This window comes from Phocoena sinus, chromosome 1 (genome assembly GCF_008692025.1).
Source record: "Phocoena sinus isolate mPhoSin1 chromosome 1, mPhoSin1.pri, whole genome shotgun sequence".
NCBI classification, from domain to species: Eukaryota; Metazoa; Chordata; class Mammalia; order Artiodactyla; family Phocoenidae; genus Phocoena; species Phocoena sinus.
Window position 1 is genome coordinate 128,837,670 of NC_045763.1, and position 19,196 is coordinate 128,856,865.

General features: G+C 36.7%; 1 long non-coding RNA gene across 1 annotated transcript; it reads right to left on the reverse strand.

Annotated features, from left to right (window-relative positions):
- Positions 1 to 12,314: 12,314 nt before the first annotated feature.
- Positions 12,315 to 18,375, reverse strand: LOC116764161. Its single transcript, XR_004352739.1, has 3 exons — positions 18,085 to 18,375; positions 15,867 to 15,941; positions 12,315 to 14,334 (listed from the first exon to the last, which is right to left on the reverse strand). It is a non-coding gene; the product is annotated as an uncharacterized LOC116764161 (long non-coding RNA).
- Positions 18,376 to 19,196: the final 821 nt, after the last annotated feature.

The following is a 19,196-nucleotide window of genomic DNA, read 5'->3' on the forward strand; positions in this document are numbered from 1 at the left end:
TTTAAATAATCATGTCATAAAATTAGCTACCATTTTTGTAGTGGCTGTTTTGTATAAGGTAGTGTGTTAAGTGCTTTGTTCTTCAACACACTTTAACCTGGATCCTTGAAGGACAACACATCTTCTTGCTTCTCATTATGGGCCAGAATTTCCAGGAACTTTTTAAAAACAGGTTCTCTGTTTGATATATATTTTCTTCATTGACCAATTATTAACTTTTAAAAAAATTTTTAAATTTTTTTCTTTTTTCTTGGCCACACTGCACAGCTTGCAGGCTCTTAGTTCCCCGACCAGGGATTGAAATTGTGCCCCCTGCAGTGGAAGCACAGAGTCCTACCACTGGACCGCCAGGGAATTCCCTGGCCAATTATTTACTTAAAAACATTTTTTTGGAAGAAATTTTTTCTGCATCTAGAAGATGTTGTACAGGTATTGATTCATTACATGAAATCAGAGTTGCATGGGAGACCTTCAACTCTGTTCCCCATCCATTCCAATCTGGCTGCTTCCCCTCTCCATCAAGCCACAGAAATAATGCTTGGTAAGGTTGTACCTCCAGCTTGTATCTGTGGAGCCACAGTGGTTTTTCAAATATTGAATACTTTTCAGGGAACTTTACCTAATGCACTGTGGTAACCTAAATGGGAGGGAAGTCCAAAAGGGAGGGGATATCCCCTCTCTTTTGGATGTGTATGTACATGTGTATGTGTATGGCTGATTCATTTTGTTGTGCAGTGGAGGCTAACACAACATTGTAAAGTGACCATACCCCAATAAAAATTAATTTTAAAAAAGTCAACTGATGAGAATACTTAAGGAAAACTTAAAAAATATATATCAACAGATAAAATTCTGTTGCTGTTTTTCTGAAACTAGAGTGATCTAACACACTTTCTGAAAAACATATAACTGATATCCCTTTTTTTTTTTTTTTTTTTTTTTGCAGTATGCGGGCCTCTCACTGTTGTGGCCTCTCCCGTTGCGGAGCAACAGGCTCCGGATGCGCAGGCTCAGCGGCCATGGCTCACGGGCCCAGCCGCTCCCCGGCATGTGGGATCTTCCCGGACCCGGGGCACGAACCCGTGTCCCCTGCATTGGCAGGTGGACTCTCAACCACTGCGCCACCAGGGAAGCCCTGATATCCCTTTTGAGCATATCTTTAAACTTTAAATGTTCCAGCCATTAAAGGAAAAAGATAACTAAAAAAAAACCCGAAAATAACTGGCTGCTCCCCCAAGTGCCTGCCTATCATCAGAGATGCTGAAGTTCCTCTCTCAGAATCCCTACAACTTCCCCCTTATCCAGACATTGAAGGCAAAGTTCTGGTACAGAAGGGGACTTTTAGTACCCTACCCTAGTACTTTGACCCCCACACCCCTTCAGATTGGTCATACTAGTATAATGCCATACTAGTTGTTAAATATTTTTAATATTTTCTCTTCAATAACCCCCATGTTACCCAAACCAGTGAATAATTTTTTACTTTGAATCGTACTTTCCCTCATGGTATCATATGACTTTTTCAATCCTTTTGCCTTATTAAAACATTCTCTTCTACTGACTTCTGTTTTTTCTCCCACCTTATAGCCACTCTTCTCTCTCCATTGTAGGTTCATTCTCTCCTCCCAGCCATTATATATTGGCTTTCCTCAAGGTTCAGTCCTTAGTCCTCTTTTCTTCTCACTCAAACTCTCACTTCATGTCATTTTTTTCGTACGTGTGGTTTTAATCACACTGATAATCAACAATTCACAAATCTGTGTATCTTATGATGACTTCTGTATAGCCAGTAGTTTATTTTGCATGTTCACATCTTCACATGTCCAGACTGAACTCATGACTTATCCCTTAACATATTCCTCCTACTCTCTCTTAGAGAATTGGCCTCCACAGTCTGTCTAGTTTCCAGAAACTTAAACCTTGGGAGTTGTCCTTGACACCTCATTCTCTCTTTTCTTTTATCTCCAATTTATCATTTGTCATTTAAATTTTTCTTTCTAAACAATTCTCAAATGTGTCCACTTCTCTCTCTGCCCATTTTAACCACTCTTGTCAAAGTTATTATTGTCTATGACTTAGGAGATCTATCTGATCTCCCTGCATTCTCTCTCCCCTCTCTCTCTCCTCTCTCTAACCTCTTTATCAGACCAGTGATAGAAAAGCAAATGTTTCATGATGCAAATCTTATGTTGCTGCCCTACTTTAAACACTTCAAAGGCTTCCCATTCCTCTCAGGATAAAGACCAAATTTCTTCCCATAAATTACATGGCTAAGCATGCTTCACCTCCTCTCCAGGCTTATCCTGCATAAGGCCCATTCTTGCTTTCTGTGCTATGACCATCCCATCCCTACTCCTGGCCCACACCCTTCATGTTAGTGCAAGTGCTAAAGTCTGCAAGGAGGCCTCCTCACATACCCCATGCAGGTCAGAGCTCTGTTAACGCACTGAACCACTTCTTGGCAGCTGCACCAGCCACAGCAGTAATTCTGTATTTATCTGTGTGCATCTTTGCTTAGTGTCTATTCCGCCATTTGTCCGTAGGCTCCATGAAGTTCAGGGACTGGGCCGCTTTTTGTTTTGGTTTTTGTTTATCCTTGTAGTTTTAGTGTGCTGCCTGACATATATCAGGTACTCACTAATTTTATAATAAATAATGACTAACGTGCTTCTCCTTTCTCTCTTAAAGAAGCTCTCTGGATTATTTTTAGTAAAATATCCAGATTCTACTCAGAGCTTGCTAATTGTGTGGTATCTTTTCCTTTGTATGTGTGTGTATTTTTGTCCTTGAATGTGAGAAATAGATGACAAGCTTAGTTCTCATTCTGTTTTGTATCATTTGGAATCTCTTCCACATGGAGGGTTCCCATTAACTTCAAAGGAAGCTCTGCACATGGAAAAGATACACAAGAAAAAAGTGAAAAAAGTAGAGCCCTGATTTTCATCATGGTTAATGGCCTGGATCTTGTAGAGGTTTAGGTGAGTAAATTCTGAGAATGAACAGCTCATTCTTAGTGAATTCTTCAGAAATAGCTGTGCATGTGGCAGAAATAATGCATAAACAGGCAGTTGGGAGAATATTGGGAAACAAGGAGAGGGGAAGAAATTTCTCAGGAGTAATTTTGAGAATCAAGATAATATAATAGCTCAGTGAGCCATAGAGGCATGAAAAACGTACTCATTATGTGAGCATGGGCTAATGTTCTGGAAGAGACTCGATGGAAAGGGTTTCAGGTGCTTTTATGGGACAGAATGCATGGAAGCTGATGGAGGCACCATAGAGGTAGTCCTTGTAGATTGGGGTGGTCCAAAATAAAGTGGTAAGGAGGCTCCTTGTGTTACCTGGTGAGGTTATTTTACGAAAAAAATAACTTAGAATTCTACTTAACCTATAAAATTTTATTTATGTGGTTAGGATTTAAACTTATACCAGTGTTTTAAGGTAAAGGTTGATTTTTACAGACAAACCAAAAAGTTATTATCTTTTGGGGAGCTGTATCTTCAAATAAAAAAGGGATTTGATATGAATATTAAGCATCAGTTTCTTATTTTCAGTCAGTTTTTGTTGCACACTGTTAATATATTTTCAGTCAATCAAATCAGCTCCTTATTTAAAATAGTCAAGCTCCTTTCATCATGATCATTTCCCACGTTATATTCCATAACTATTTCTTTTTCTGTTGTGCTGTGGAGTTATTTCACTACCCGAGTATTGGCAATCTGCCTCAGTTTTCCAACATGCTGTGTTCATTACACATTAAAGGGAATCTTAAGAAATCGCCTGTTCAAAGCAAGCAATAATGTGATGGCAATTTGCATTTTTAATACCATGAAAATTGTAGGAAAATATAGGAAAATTGAAGGAGGAAATAAATATAACTTTATATCTTGCCACTAATTTTCAATCACAGTTGACATTTTGGTATATATTACAGTCTTTTTTCTATCCTTATCTTAACACATATAACCAAAATAATACCATATTTAATAATACTAATACATACTGATCTAAGTCCTTTACATATATTAACTCATATTTTTCACAACAGCTATTACAGGTGTTATTATCCATGTTATGTATGAGGAAATTGAGGCAAAGAGACTTACCCAGTGTCATCCATCCAGCTAGCAAGTGTTGGAACTAGGAGGCTGTCCCAGATGGTCTGACTCCAGAGTCCTGCCCAGTGTTAGCACTCCCTTGCAAAAATGTTATCTCACATCATAGCATAGGTGTTTGTCCTCAGCTTAATTTAACATCAGATAAGTATATCATAATCTGTTAACCAGTTTCCAGTTTGGCACATAGGTTGTTTCCAATTGCTTGCTGTTAAAAACAGTACGGCCGCCAACATCCTTGTATGTGTTGTGAATTAAGGGCTAGGGCTCTGAAGTCGGACCACCGGAGAGACTCTATTTTATTCAGCTGCTAAGGTGCTGAATCCTCTGAGTGTGCTCTGCACAGCAGAGCAAAATGTAAGAAAGCCTGTTAGCAGTGCAATAGGAGCCTGACTGTAGTTCCTTTACCTGTCACATAGGGAAATCCCCCCTCAAAGGATTACTATGTGGATTAAAAGAAATAATGCACATGGAGCTCTTAGCACAACTCCTGGTACAGAGTAATGTTAGTAAATGCTAGCTATTGTTATTTTTCTTGAATTCCTAGAAATGGAGTCAAACTGTATTCTTTGCCTATTTCAGATACTTACAAAACTCTGTGCTCTGATTTCCTAGAAAGTTAAACCCATGAAAGGAACATCCAAACATAAAAATGTCATTTAGCCAATTCATTTGTAGTAGTATTTTATAGAGTCTTAAGAACAAAACAAACAATATTTCATCAAATATTTGATTATTTTGTATCTTAATTTGATTACTCTTTAAATCTCCTTAGATATGCTTTACCTTATTTGTTTGTTTTCACAGCTTCTTTATCCCAATCATAAGTTCAATGGATATGAAAATCTATTTTTCACATTATGTCAGCCCACTGTGCATAGTTACGGTTGCTCTCATTTGTGATAAAATGGGCAGAGCACCTAGCACAGTGCCTGGTCCATCATAGGCATTCAGTGCATATTGGTTGGCTGACTTATCAAGTGTCTTAGGGGAGAAAAACCTTTGAACACTTTCCTGAATTAAACTTATCTTTTAAAACTGCAAGCATGAGCCCCTTTCTTCCTCAGAGTGTGTGCTGTCTGTGGGCAGGCTAGCTCCCAAGTTGAATAGGGGAGAGGATGGGGGAGGGAATGGCCCTGGACTACACTTCTCTATTTATCCTTCTAGATTTACTGGTCTGAGAAGTCACTTTCCTGTTCCACGAGTGGAATGAGTGAGGAAGCAACAGGAGGGCCTCTTCATCCCCCACCCCCTGACAGTATTCCTCAGCCTTCCTCCACTTTTTATTTCATTGAGTTTAATCATTAAGTTAGTGGTTAACTAGAGGTGCAGCTAGACCGCTTTGGGGGAAGAGATGTCCATCAGTCCTGCTCCTACCGTCTAGAAGCCTCTCCTCCAAAGCTAATCATGGCTCCTTTGGGCATCCTGCTAGGACCACTAGTGGATAGAGGGCTCTTAGATGGGTCCGAATAGTGCATCGATAAAATTCACTCCAAGGCTGGTTTGTTCCCCAGTCATGTTTCCTCCCTATTTTATTTCCTGTTTCAAATTACATGCAGCCATTTTGTTCCGCTAGCCTATCAGAGATTCTGCAATGATCACATGACATCATTAATATAGTCTAATACATTACACCCAGTAATAAAATGTCAAGAAAATAGATGTGTCCTCAATGTGACTATGAACCCCCTCATACTATGGAATTCTCAGAAATTAAAGTCCAAAGATTACATTTCCAAAGGAATTTGCAATGTCTAAGATACTTGTGGAACATCAAATTAAAGTCCTCCCCCAATTCTTACTTTCTGGGTTTCAGCCAAAGTGGTTCTCTTGTCCAGGTGGAGTTGGGGTTCTTTTAGCAGCTATATACTCTGAGCTGGCCTCCATAAGAATGGGTTGTTCCTTCTGGGCTTTGGAAGTTGAAATAATCTCTTGTGTTCCTTACTTCATGAATAAAGCAAAGAGTGGGACACAAAAGATAATCCCAGCACCAGCTCCACAGCAACCAAATTTAATAAGACAAATAGACTCCCTAGTCTTTAGGCTACACTATGTTCCCAGACCCTTTTCCTAGATATAGCCACCTACTATAGCAAACATTCAGAGGTATGAATGAGAGAGGGCAGACAGAGCCTGGTTTTAGCCCTACCTGGCTGTCAAGCAGTTTTTTCTAGTTTGTGAACCTATAAATTTATTGGGGGAAATCTCTCCCTAAGAGGTTAATTTTGCCACTACGCACTTACCATAAAGGGGGAAAGCCATCCATCTATCCAGTCTTGGAGAAAAACACTTGAAACATTGCTGTTGCAAAGTTTAGCACTTTGCAGCCATGGCAGCCCCAGTCACCAGGTCTTGTCTGAGTTACCTTCCTCTCCTGTGCAGCATATTCAAAACCTTGTAATTTTTACTTCCCTTTTGCTTTTGTGTTTCTCTTTCTGTCTCTTGTTACATCATTTCTTCATCTAGAAGCCTGGGCCTCCTAAGGAAACTTTCTCCTGCTTATATAATCCAGAGAGAGTTTGAAAACATGTGCTGGGGTGGCAGGTGGGATTGACTCTTGAGTCTGTCAGTAAGCAACACAAGTTAAGTATAGCTCTCCACAGTTCACTTCTTGCCCTGATCCAGGGTAAAGTATGGGACTAAGGGCAGCTAATCTAACCCTTCCTACTTCCCACCTAATAAAATAAACCTAGAACCTCAAGAGTGCTCTGTGATATACATATGGACTTCAGTTGCCTTACAGTTTAAACATAGTAAATCTAATTCTCCCTCCTGAGGCCTATCAGGCCTGTATTTAGAAAGACTTTTCTCCCTATAGTTGAACCCTTGCCCCAGGCACACCTGTTTAGGAAAATCTCTGCCAGCCAAATTCAAGGATAAGCAGCCTATTTCCTGTGGATGCCTGTGCTCGCAAAGGTAGGTCCCTCCCAACCAGCTGAGTGACCTGCCTGGCCTGTGCCCTTGCTGAGCCTATGCAGCTCTGCAGATCCACCAACGTCAGCCCTGCGGTGTGTGAACTTTACCTTTATAGAAGCAGCTACTCACCTATGGTTAAAGCCTTTTGTAATCTACCAAGATCAAAATATCAAATAGTCTGTGGTTACAAATTCCACACACAGGCTGCAACAGTTAAAAGCCAGCTGCAAACCTGAGAAAAACTTGTATGGTCTACCATAAATAAGGCCAAGGTCAAAATGCCCTGCTCACAAAGTTCAAGGCCCAGAGCTTTGGCCACATTAGAACTTTTCCACATGTACTGTTTTCTTCCCATAATTTTATTCCTTGTCTGTGTATTAATTTTATGATCCAGTGTGCTGGCCAGATGTTAAAGTCTGAATTTGTCCCTAACATACAGGTTTTGCCAAGCCTGAGAAGGCCTGACTTTTCATAGTGTGGAGGACCTAACTAGAACATATACTCTCTAGAATAGGCTTGCCTTTAAGAGGAGAGGCTGAGCTACTCCACTCTCCTTATTCCACTTTCAAAGTATCTATATCTGGCAAAAGAAGCTTGGGTGATATTTACAGCAATACATATTAAAAACTGGTTTGCCTCAAGCCTTACAAGTAAGACATGGCCTTTCAGCTCTCAAGGTCCCTTCCAGTCACATAATTATGCTCTTGTTCACTTGGACACTCAAGACAGAATTTGACATTCAAACACTAAGAGGCTGTAAATGGCTATTGTACCAAATGTTGATAGATTTATTTTGGGAATTTTAGATTTGAATATAAAATTAACATATCTTTCTCTATGAAGAGACTATAATCAATCACATTTGGCTTAACATTCTTTTCAAATTATATTATTTAGTCTTTGCCTTCTCTTTCTCCCTACTTTCCTTTGTTTTGTTATATTAATTTCCCCTTAGTATTCTTTCTTTTTTGTTTTTAAAATATTCATTTATTTATTTATTTGGCCGTGCTGGTTCTTAGTTGTGTCACGCAGGATCTTCGTTGCCACGTGTGGGATATTTGTTGTGGCATGTGGGGTCTTTAGTTGCGGCATGTGGGATCTAGTTCCCTGACCAGGGATCAAACTCTGGCCCCCTGCATTGGGAGTGCAGAGTCTTAGCCACTGAACCACCAGGGAAGTCCCCCCTTTAGTTTTGTTATCTCTTGTGTTCTGATCATTTTTCCTTAGTGCTTGCCTTTTCTTATTTTGTTCCACTGTTTCTCCTTGATTTTGTGATTTCTCTCTCCCTCAATTCTTCTGTGAAAAAGTACATTAGGAATTACTTTTTCTTAATTCTTATTTTGAGCTGTTTGTCATTGGGGAAAAAAGTCCATTTTTGGCAAATATGCTTCTTTTTTTCCCCCCAGGAGGGGTTGGGATTGGACCAGAGCTTCTTAAACTTTTTTATGACAGCTACTTGCTGACAGCTTTCAGTGCTGAACACACTTCCATGGATTCCTATGAAGGGATCTAGGCCATGTGTACTCACAGCACGGCAGCTGTAATCCTCTTTTTCTCTCTAAGTGAGAAAGCCTATTGCAATTAAAATGACTAATGTCATAGAATGTAATAATCTCTTCTAATTACTTTTTATGTCAATTCTTTGCAAATTTCATTTTAACTGTTCTTAGTAGATCATAATTTCCATATAGCTTACTTGACTATATTCGCTGGACTAAATGATATTTAATAAATATCTGTTTTGGCTATAACGTTCAATACTTCTAGAAATAGTGTTGCATCTTTGAGAGGTGAATCCAGTGGTGCCAATAAGATCAGGCAGTTTATTGCTTCACATCCTCTTAAATTCCCCAAACTCTATTCTTGCCTTTATCTACATAGTAGCTGACATTTTTTTTTCTTGCATTTTCTGCCTCTCTATTAGCCCCCTCCTGGCCTCATTTCTCTGCCTGGCCTAGATTAAATGGATGATCACCCAAATTACTCTCTTGCCCCAAACCTTCAACATCTTTACACCCAGGTACTTAGGTCACTTGGGTCCAGAGCCCTGGATCAGTTCCCACTTACCTTCTCTTTTTCTATGTCGAGTGTGCAGAATGTTGCTAGAGGCAATAATGCAACTATGTTGATTGTGTCCCTGCAAGTTATGGACTTCATTCTTAGCTTCCAGCCATTATTTTTAAGACCTTATGTTTTTATTTTTATTTTTTATTTTTATTTTTTTTTAAACATCTTTATTGGGGTATAATTGCTTTACAATGGTGTGTTAGTTTCTGCTTTACAACAAAGTGAATCAGCTATACATATACATATGTTCCCCCATCCCCTCCCTCTTGAGCCTCCCTCCCACCCCTCTAAGTGGTCACAAAGCACAAGCTGATCTCCCTGTTACACAGTTCTTTGGAGGGATTTAGAAAAGGGCAAGGCATTGGAATAAAATAGAAACTATCATTTCAAAAAGATTGTGGATTCAGATAGTTCTACATTAATCTTTAAAATCAGATTTGAAAAAACAATGTGACGGCTTTTATTTAAATTATTCCAAAATACAAAATTTAAAAGAATAGAATATTCTGATTCAAGGAGAAAAGAGTCTTATTTTTCTTGGTATCAATGAGAAATGTGTAAATGGTAGTTGAAATCTCTGAAAAAAAAAAGGGATTGCTAGTTAATGAACAATGGTAGTACATAGCCAATATTTATTCCATTTAGGTAGTCCAACATGAAGATTAAAATCATAATGGAATACTCCTAGGAAAGTAGGGTAATTCAACAGAAGCGTTTCCAGTGGAAATGTACTAACCTTACAGTATTGAAGAAAATCCAAAATCTGCATTGAAATAAGGACATTCTTTGGACTCAAAAAATTACAGGCCTCATTTTTGTGGGTTGATGTGTTTGGAAAGCTTGATAAGGAGATTATATAATTCCCTTATAGGGATATTTACTTAGTATTGTTTTTATTATGTAACTGTAACAGATGACACATGTAACTTTGGTAATAGGAAACGAAGTGACAGCTATGTCCCTGGATGGTGAAAGTTGTGAGACGGAGGTTATAGAAATCTTCAGCTCCTTCCATTTGCACTTAGACTTTCAAGATTCTGTTTCCTGCTAGGTCTGCATGCTCCCTGTGAGGAGGTCAGGATTGACCCTGTGAACACTAGTCACACTCCTTGCTGAGTTGTTTTAGTTAGCCAAAATTTAGATATTTTTTATTTTAAAAAAGTCTCAATAAATATTAAACTTTAAAAGATTTATGTTACTTTAAATTCTTCATGATCATAGTTGTGCATGTGCTTTTTCATATACATAAGCTATCTTGTGTTATGCTTTTAATGTGGGATTATTTCATGTAAACATTTCCAAGTTCTAGAATTATGCAAAGATTTATACTTTTGAAAAATATATTCAACAAACCATAATGGTAAATGCTATTTCAAATTTATTAAAAATACTTATAAACCCACACCCATTCCCTCATATGTATTATTTGTTGTACTCAGAAGTTTATATTGGAAGAAAAATATTACCCTTTATATTACCGTTTCCTGGAAGAGTAAAATTTTTAAATGTACCTCATTTAATGAATTTATATATATATATATATATATATATATATATATATATATATATATGACATTCTTTCAAGCTAAGTAAAAAGAATGTAATACCAATATGTTAACCTCATGTTTTAAGGGAAAATTATTTGAAACGTCATCCTGGAGTGGTTCACTACAGGATGACTGCGCTGGCCTGGCCTCCTTAGCTTTCCCTTTGGAGCTTGGTGTAATGGAACAGTCTCCTTTATGTTATGACCCAGCTATTGTGTCAGCCAGAGAGCTCTCAAGCACTGTCCTGGCACTGCCTTGCAGGGTCCAATAGGATGATCCATATGCAGACTCCTGTCGGAGGCGTTTGCTACAGGTTGTATAAAGCATTTACAACTGGGTGATTTTATGCAAATATTGTGAGACATTTTTATATTGTCTTCCTGTTTATATTTTACATTTTGTGAACTATTGTTTAGGACTTTATTTGCTAGTCATGGGACTCTTCTTTAAGGTAAAAACCTTCATTTCATAATGTGTTTTGCAATAGCATGTTTTAGCAGATGACATATTTCCTTAGGCCAGATTGTAAATGCAAGAATTTAGCCTTAATCATATTTTTACTTATTAGTTTTACCCAATCACTGTTTTTGTTTTTGTTGTTGTTTTTAAGAAACTATGGTGTCAGGTTTGGTAAAATATCAAATAATAATAAAAATTTTGAACCTCGGGGAGTTTTTATCCTTATGACTAAATCTTTCATTTTAAAAATGAAATATCTGAATAAAAATAATTTGCTTTAATCCAAAATATACACTTGAAATGTTTAGTTAGATTTAAAAAAGCAAAAATTTTGGGTAGCCTTGTGCAGTATTTTTTAAAGTTTGACCAGAATCTTTCTAAGAAAGATGAAAATTAATTTTAAATACTGAAGTTGACATGTTAGTGAACCAAACCAAAGTTGACAAATTTTTAATTTTACCCATCTCCCCATTTTTTACCCTTGAATATTTGAAATATTCATATAAACAAGCCAACCCTGATCATTTCACTCTAGTTCACAGTGTATAAAGTTTTGACATATTCTCAAAAGATATGGCAAAATTATACACTGCATATCCATTAATAGCTTTCCTTGTTCTTTTTGAAAATAATTGAATTGCCTGAACATTTCAAGAGTTTGAAAGTTTACAGTGAATGGGAGCATGTATTCCAAGTGAATGCATTGGCCCTGTAAATTCCACCCTTAGAACTGTACTTCCTTCTTAATTTCTTAATTTAACAATGGCAGTAATAAATCATGTACATCATGACATTTGGAAATATCAAAGCTTCAATTTCAGCTTTGTATATATCAAAAGAAGAGAGGCAAATATTTTAATACATTTGAAAATTATGTTGGAAATAAATACTCTTTTCACTGTGTTTCACCCAGTCCCAAACTGGCGGAGTTTGTTAACTCAAAATACATTATTCCCTGGAATATTATCTCTTCACTCTTTTTCTTTTCTTCATCTCTGTGTCTTAAAAAGTCATGATGGTATAGAAAACTAAACTTAGTTTTTGGAGTAGAATTGTTAGAATCACTTATTCTGTCAAACATCAGACTGAGGTTATATTGTTTTGTTACATTCATTTTGGGGGTGCTGCTCAAAAGCTGTGTACAATAAATGTCAAGGGTAGTAATTTACTGACAACGATTAGGAAAAGAGAACTATAGAAAGCACAGGAACATTTTCAGAAATGGGTTTTATTATATTTCATAAGCACCACTCACTTTACTTTTGGTGGGTTTCAATATTTGAATCAAAATAATAATACATAAGAGTTAAGAAACCAACAAATTAAAACCCCAGGCCCCGCGCCCCTCATTTTGGTTGTAGCTCTTGGTGTAGATGCTATGGTGTGAGGGCTGCTTTCTTTCAATGGCTGGTTGTCATTCAGGCTGGGTTGTCATGTGACTGCCTGTCTGTGCCTGCTGTACAGGTGAGCGGATGTTCTGCACAGCAAGTGTAGACAGGCAGACACATGACAACTCCGTCCAGCCAGGCCCTTGGTTCCTTCAGGTTTCCTTTGCTCATGGGCAGATACAATCAGTCTGTTTTCCAGATTTGGTGATTTTGGAGGGTCAGGGGAAAGGGAGAAAAACACACAATAGAATTAAACATTAAAACATTATGGAACTAAAAACAAGTTAGACTTTTGACTTTATTCAGAAAGTACACTTATACATTCATTCCAAATGTGCTAACATGGATAATTGACAGAGCAGAAAACTCACATTGAAATTTTAAGGATAAAACAACAACAAAAAAGACTAAACACAAGGTTTATTCTTAAATCCAGTTCATATTACTACTGGCCCACATGCAGTCAGAGTTCAGAGTAATTGAACCAGATGTTTTTCCTCTTCACAAAACTCTGCATATTTTAAAACTGAAGTTAAAGATAAAGACTATGTTTATACATGTTTCTTGTAATAGGTAAGTACCATAATCTAGCCCATGAAAAAGAAACTTGTCATTTACATGGAAATGGCAGCCATTTTCAAAATAATTAATGAGCCTAATGTATTCGACAATGCAACAAATGGACTTTGGTATCTGATGCTTTGTTAGTGGGATTTTGACAAGGGGATGTATTTTTATCAATATTTTATTACGCAACAGGAACTTATATAAATTTCTCATATTTTTTTAATGCAAAGTTTTAAAGTATGGATTTGAAAACCAAATAAAAAGCAGTTGTGAGCTTAAGTTTTCCTCCTCTTAATTAACTACAGGGCTGTGCCATGAATCAAAAGGGTATAAGCTAAAAAGTTGTTACCCACAGTGATGCTCACAATGTATATTGGACATTGTTAGTGCAGTGCAGTTACAAAATAGTACCTTAAACACAGAAGAGAAAGCTTCATTTCGTATCTAAAAAGTAAAACCAGACCCTCTGGAAAATTTCCTTAAAATTCATATAAGAAAGAATTAATGGTGTTAAATATACAGTTAGAAAATTTAATTCTGGTGACTTGAGAATAATTCTACTGGTTATTTTAATATAAATGATCAATTCACTTCCGTAGAGGTATTTAACAAATTTCCCTGCTCTTTAAAAAATAAAATATCCAGATATTCAAAATTCCAATAAATAGAATTTTAAAAAACAAAACAAAACCTTATTGTCCAAGGAATGTGTACTTAGGGATTTTTTCAAAGAATTTTAAGGAAAACAAGTAGTTTGTTATTTTGCTTTAATTGTAAAATTCTGAGAAAATAGCAAATAGAAAGTTTATGGAGAGCAAAATAGTTTTTAGAGACTGAAAAAAATGACAGTATTCTACACATCTGAACTTTTATGCAGTGATTAGATATGGTACAGTTTTAACAAAGAGTTGATAAATGCAACTTTCCATTTATTTATTTAATTTCAAAAAATAAATGTCAGATTCTGTTTCTGGTCATCACTTCTGAGTAGAGGACTTATTTTTTTTTTCTTGACAGAATAAAAAACATCACTAAACTTGGCTGCTGTTTAAATAATTACAAGGCCAGAGTATGCAAAAACAAATACCTTAAGAAACTATTTTGTTATTGTTGCTGCATTCAGTGCAACAGAAAATATTTATGGAGTGATTCACTTACAAAGAGTATATTGGTGGAAATTTAAAATTACTGTAATTCTGTATAGCTTTCCCTCTCTCTCCCATAAATAATTTGATCCAGTTAACTCTGCTCAATTAAAGGAATGATGCATGCAACCTGAAAAAATAGAAAGAAATATTTGTGAGTTCATGTTATCCTTTAATATGAAGCAGTTCTATTAAACCAAGATACCCAATGTATTTGAGCCTGAAAAACCATAACTGTTTTTCAGGAGGGAAAAAATCTTGCTGAAAAATGATTTTATTCTACTCATAAGACTTTTGGACAATTTATGTTTCTAGTAGATTTTAAAAACACAATTTTAGTAAGTATGTGGCATATGCACACTTTTTGGTTATGTTGAACCTGATGGAAGACTGAAAAAACATTTAAGACTTTTTTCTATCTTCTAAACTGTACAGTAAATATTAATTCATTATCACTTAATATACTAGGTAAAATATAAAAAAGCTATTTATATTGTTATCATACCATGTATTTTTTAATACGGTTATTACACCTCCTTTTTGTCTTTTGTTTATTATCTTAAGAAAGAAATGCAAAAATAGAATTATATTCTAAGTCTTCTACAGCAAAATTAAACCAAATCAACTCCAGAAAACTGGCTGTCACAGTTAAGTCAGGAAATTCAAAATTAAGATTTAATTATTTTCTTTAATTTACTTCTTTATCTCTATTTATTAAAACTGATAAAAATTCTTAATAAGAGATCTTCAAAAAATTGATAAATATTTCTACCTAAATAATTTGTAGCACACCGAGGTTAAAAGGTAGAAGAAACCAAGTAAGAAAGTTTCAATCTTTACTCAGGAATTTCCTGTCTTTTCTTAGGTTAAAGCCTGACTTCTAGTTATTTTAAGCTGGGATTTATGAGTGATGGTCTCTTAGCTATTATTTAGACATTATTGAGATGGGTGGGATAGTCTCCTCAGAGAAGAGCAAATCTCTTGTAGAGTAATCAAAAGCTTTGGCTTCTCTTTAGTAAGGATGGACTCTGGTGGGTGAGTGAACTTTTCTACATTACCAAGTTGTATTTTCTTTTTATGTCCTATAACAGCTTTAAGACTTCAACCGGGGAAAAAAAAAAAGGGGGTGGGGGGAGAAAATTCCTTCCTTAGGAGTTTTGTGCCTGAACTCTTTCCCACAAAGTGAAAAACTTGGGTGGTCTGTAGGGTGAGAGGTGGGGGTAGATAGTATATTTTGGTTTTTAAAAAATATAAACATATTATCTTGGCCGAAAGCTCAAATACCAAGCAGGAAGGACATTAAACCTATTAACTAATTGCAAGAAAGTGATCAGTGTGAAATTTTGTCCCACTGTAAATAAATTTTCTTTGGTTTTGAGATCTATGGCTTAAAAAAGCAGTGGGAGTTGAAAATGTAAATAAACTGTTTTATGTTGATCCTTTTCCAATTAAGAAATGATGGTGTTAAAGCTAAGGCTCTGAATTTCCTTCTCTTAGCGGAAAAATTTTTCCTTTTAACTCAGTACCTGGTCTAACTTATCAATCACCATGCGCTAAAATGCAAAATAACTACTAAGTTTCTATGAATTACAGTTTGGACAGGCCTTGCAATTTTCTCTTTCTGACGATTGTACAATATTTAATTTTAATACTTACACTTACCATTACATCCAGGGGTAGTTTTAGTAGAAGTTGTTCATTGTTGGTTAGTTTCCTCTGGAATAGATCCCATGATCCCTAAAACATTTGTATATTTCCTTACAAAGTAATATCAAAAGAAAGTTAAACATTATTCTAATTACTCTGGAAATAGATAAGGTTATTTTACGATATGTGTGTGTATACATGTTAGTATGTATACCAGCGCATAAACTACTATCCTTCCTTCAGTCAGCAGTGGTTTATAAAGTGAGCTTTTACTTTTGATTTTTAACTTAGTTCATGAATTTAAAAAGACGTACTATTCCTTCCTATTTGTTAAAAGTTTGCATTAAAAATGAGTTGCCAGAGCTCACTGAGCACGTGCAGGGGCTCCTCGGCTATCCCTTTTGGAAATTAATTCTTATGTTCCTACTCCTGTACTTATGCCAAGGACACCATCGGGTCCCCTCTGTCTCCAGACTAAAAGTAATCCTGAGGGAGAAAATAGGTGAGGAACCAGTGGGGGTTTGTTTCATTAAAACAAAAAAACCACTTAATATGAAGAAAGACATTTAAATTAAATAAACATGAAATTAAAGCAAGTTAGGAAATTCAGTTATTTCTATGGAGTAAAAAAACAAACAAAACCCCCAAATTTGAAAAATCTTAAATATTGCCAAAGTACCTTATAGCTATCTTCTTTAGTAACTATATCAATTAGTAAAAATATATTTCTTAAAAAAATAAGCTCCCATAAAGTTACCTAATAGATTTTTTCAATTTTCCTATGTAAAAAAAACTATAGAGTTTTAAAATCTTACTTATTTTATTAAAAATAATTAATCTGGAAGCCTCCAAGATACAATAGAAGAAAAAAAAAGGATGACATTGTATCATCTAACTGGAGAAAATAGCTAAAATAAATCCTTTTTATATTTTAACTAAAAACCATGAATAAAAGAGAAAACTTTTGTACCAGTTTTGGAATGATCAAAGGGGTAATTTTTAAAATAAATTGTCTTGACCAAAGATAACGTGGGGAATCTTTGGTAATAAAACGTTTTGCCAAAGAGAACTTGTGACAATGTTTGAATTGTTGTTGCAAAATGTATGATTTAGAAAAGGATTTGTTAAGGAACCAATGTAACTTTACAGAATTTAAAGGAGGATAAAAGGGTTAGATTCACACAAAAGCCTAGAGAACAGATGTTTTCATTATATAGAATTGTTTGGGGGTAGATATAAATGGGGGTTGAGGCAGTAACATTTTTTTCCAGAACGTTCTTTAAGGAACCCATCTCTAAAGTTCAGCATGCATCATATTGCAACCCAGACTTTCTCTATTATTCTCTCTATTGGGATTTCATTCAGCTTGAGGGTTTTCCTCCCTCCCACCTTCCTCCCCCTCTCCACCCTCCTTCACCCCCAGGACAGCTGGAAACTGACCAAAGAAAACTTTGCTTTCGTTTACAAATTCCTTTTTTATCAGTGGGTTTCTAGACAAAGTACCTTATCATTTTAAGTGCTCAGAGAAGTAGAAGCCTTGTAAAATATAGCCACAAGGGCTCAGCTGACCAGCAGTTATCAACCATTCTTGGATTTTTTAAAAAATGCAATACAGAGATATATATTGTGATATCTGAACATAGAGGTTTTTATTCTCCGATTTATTTATTGCTGACTCAATAAGTTCTGGGTTGGTGCTCTTTTCTGGACCAGTCCCATCTGCATTGTCTGGTAGGCAAAAACTTGGCAGCCTCTTCTTTTATTGTTAGATACTATTATTCCTGATGTTTATATTATATAAAATTTAAGAAAAGCACTATTCATATAGCATTTTAATAATAGCAAGTATTCTTTGGGGCAAAATGGATTCAATCCTGGGATGCTAAAAGTTATACTACAGCCCTCATTCGAATAAGTTTTTAGGTCTCTGGATTATCAATTTCAACAATTGAAAACCAGCCTCATTAAATTATTCTTAAGTGTCTGGGGTGTGTTTCATATTTCATTTTGAAGTGGGAAAACCTTTAAACTTAAGAAAATAGTTAAACTCTTTAGAAATTGAATAACATCTAGTAAACCACTATGTACCACACATTGTTGCTTTTTTAAAATTAAATGCAGACCTATCTGTCATGCAGATACCTCAGTTTCTCTCACATGTGAAAGCAAATCATTGGCTCCCCACCTAGGCTCTCCTGGTCATAGCCCAGGTGAGCAGTCAAGAAGGCCTTACCCACAGGTCTTCCCTCGAGCAGTCCTTTCTCGGCAGTGTCCCGAGGGCTTCCTGGTCCCTACTGTGCAAAACCTGTGAAGAAAAACACTGGATATGAGATTCAAAAAAGGGGCAAACAAATGTCTTCTCCTCGGAAACAGCAACTTTTGTCCCCAGCTGTCCATGGCGTTGCTCTCCCTTGCCCAGTCTAACCAATGTGCAGACTACTGTACAACGGCATTGTCCTGAACAGGTAGTCTGAACACTGGGGCGACGGAGCAGGATCTCCAGAAGCTTCCATCTATGTACTTAAAATCCTCTCCGGTCTTTGGGAAAAAGGGGTTGCATTCGGCTTCCCCCCCTGAATTCTGCTGCCCCGACTGAGACTCAAGGGCTGTGATTTCCAGTCTTGACGTGGCACATTTGCTGCAGACTGGGGAACTGGCAATGAATTTAGGACCAGGAAAAGGGGGAGGGCTGGGCTGGAGAGTCCATATATGGGATGATGTCACCCTGGGGAGGTTTGGGTATGCGCTGTGCCGCTGGAGAGACCGCTAGAATCGCCTGCTCTCAGACATGGGTCTGTGCATAAAATGGTACCAGATGTTTTAGTGTAATGTTAAGCAGTCATTTCATCTTCAGGCCAGATTTTTTTCCTCAACTGGGCAGGAAGTGGGCCCCAGTATGGAAAAGCTGAAAAAAAAGAGTCGAGATGTACAGTTCTGCTGTGGCCAACTGAAAGTGAGTTAGTGTAGAAGTACAAATTTGCTGTCCGATCCAGGCTAGAAAAGTAATTTGAAGATAGAGGGTAGATAAAAAAGTAAACAGAAAGTTGAACTCTGGAAGCCAGAGCTCATTTGGAAACCTTTTTTGAGCTTTCCTGTGGTACTTTATTTTCTGGTAATTCACTCTTCAGAAAGGGTAGATAAGTTCTTTCTCTCTCTCTCTCTCTCTCTCTCTCTCTCTCTCTCTCTCTTTCTCTCTTTCTCTCTCCCGCTCCCTCTCTCTCTCTCTCTCTCTCTTTCCCTCCTCCTCCTGTCTGTTGGATCTGTCAGCGGCTTGCAGGCTGATCTAGACTTGAACAGTAATTATAGCAACTTCCTGAAAGTGAAGCCCCCATGAAAAGTCTGGAG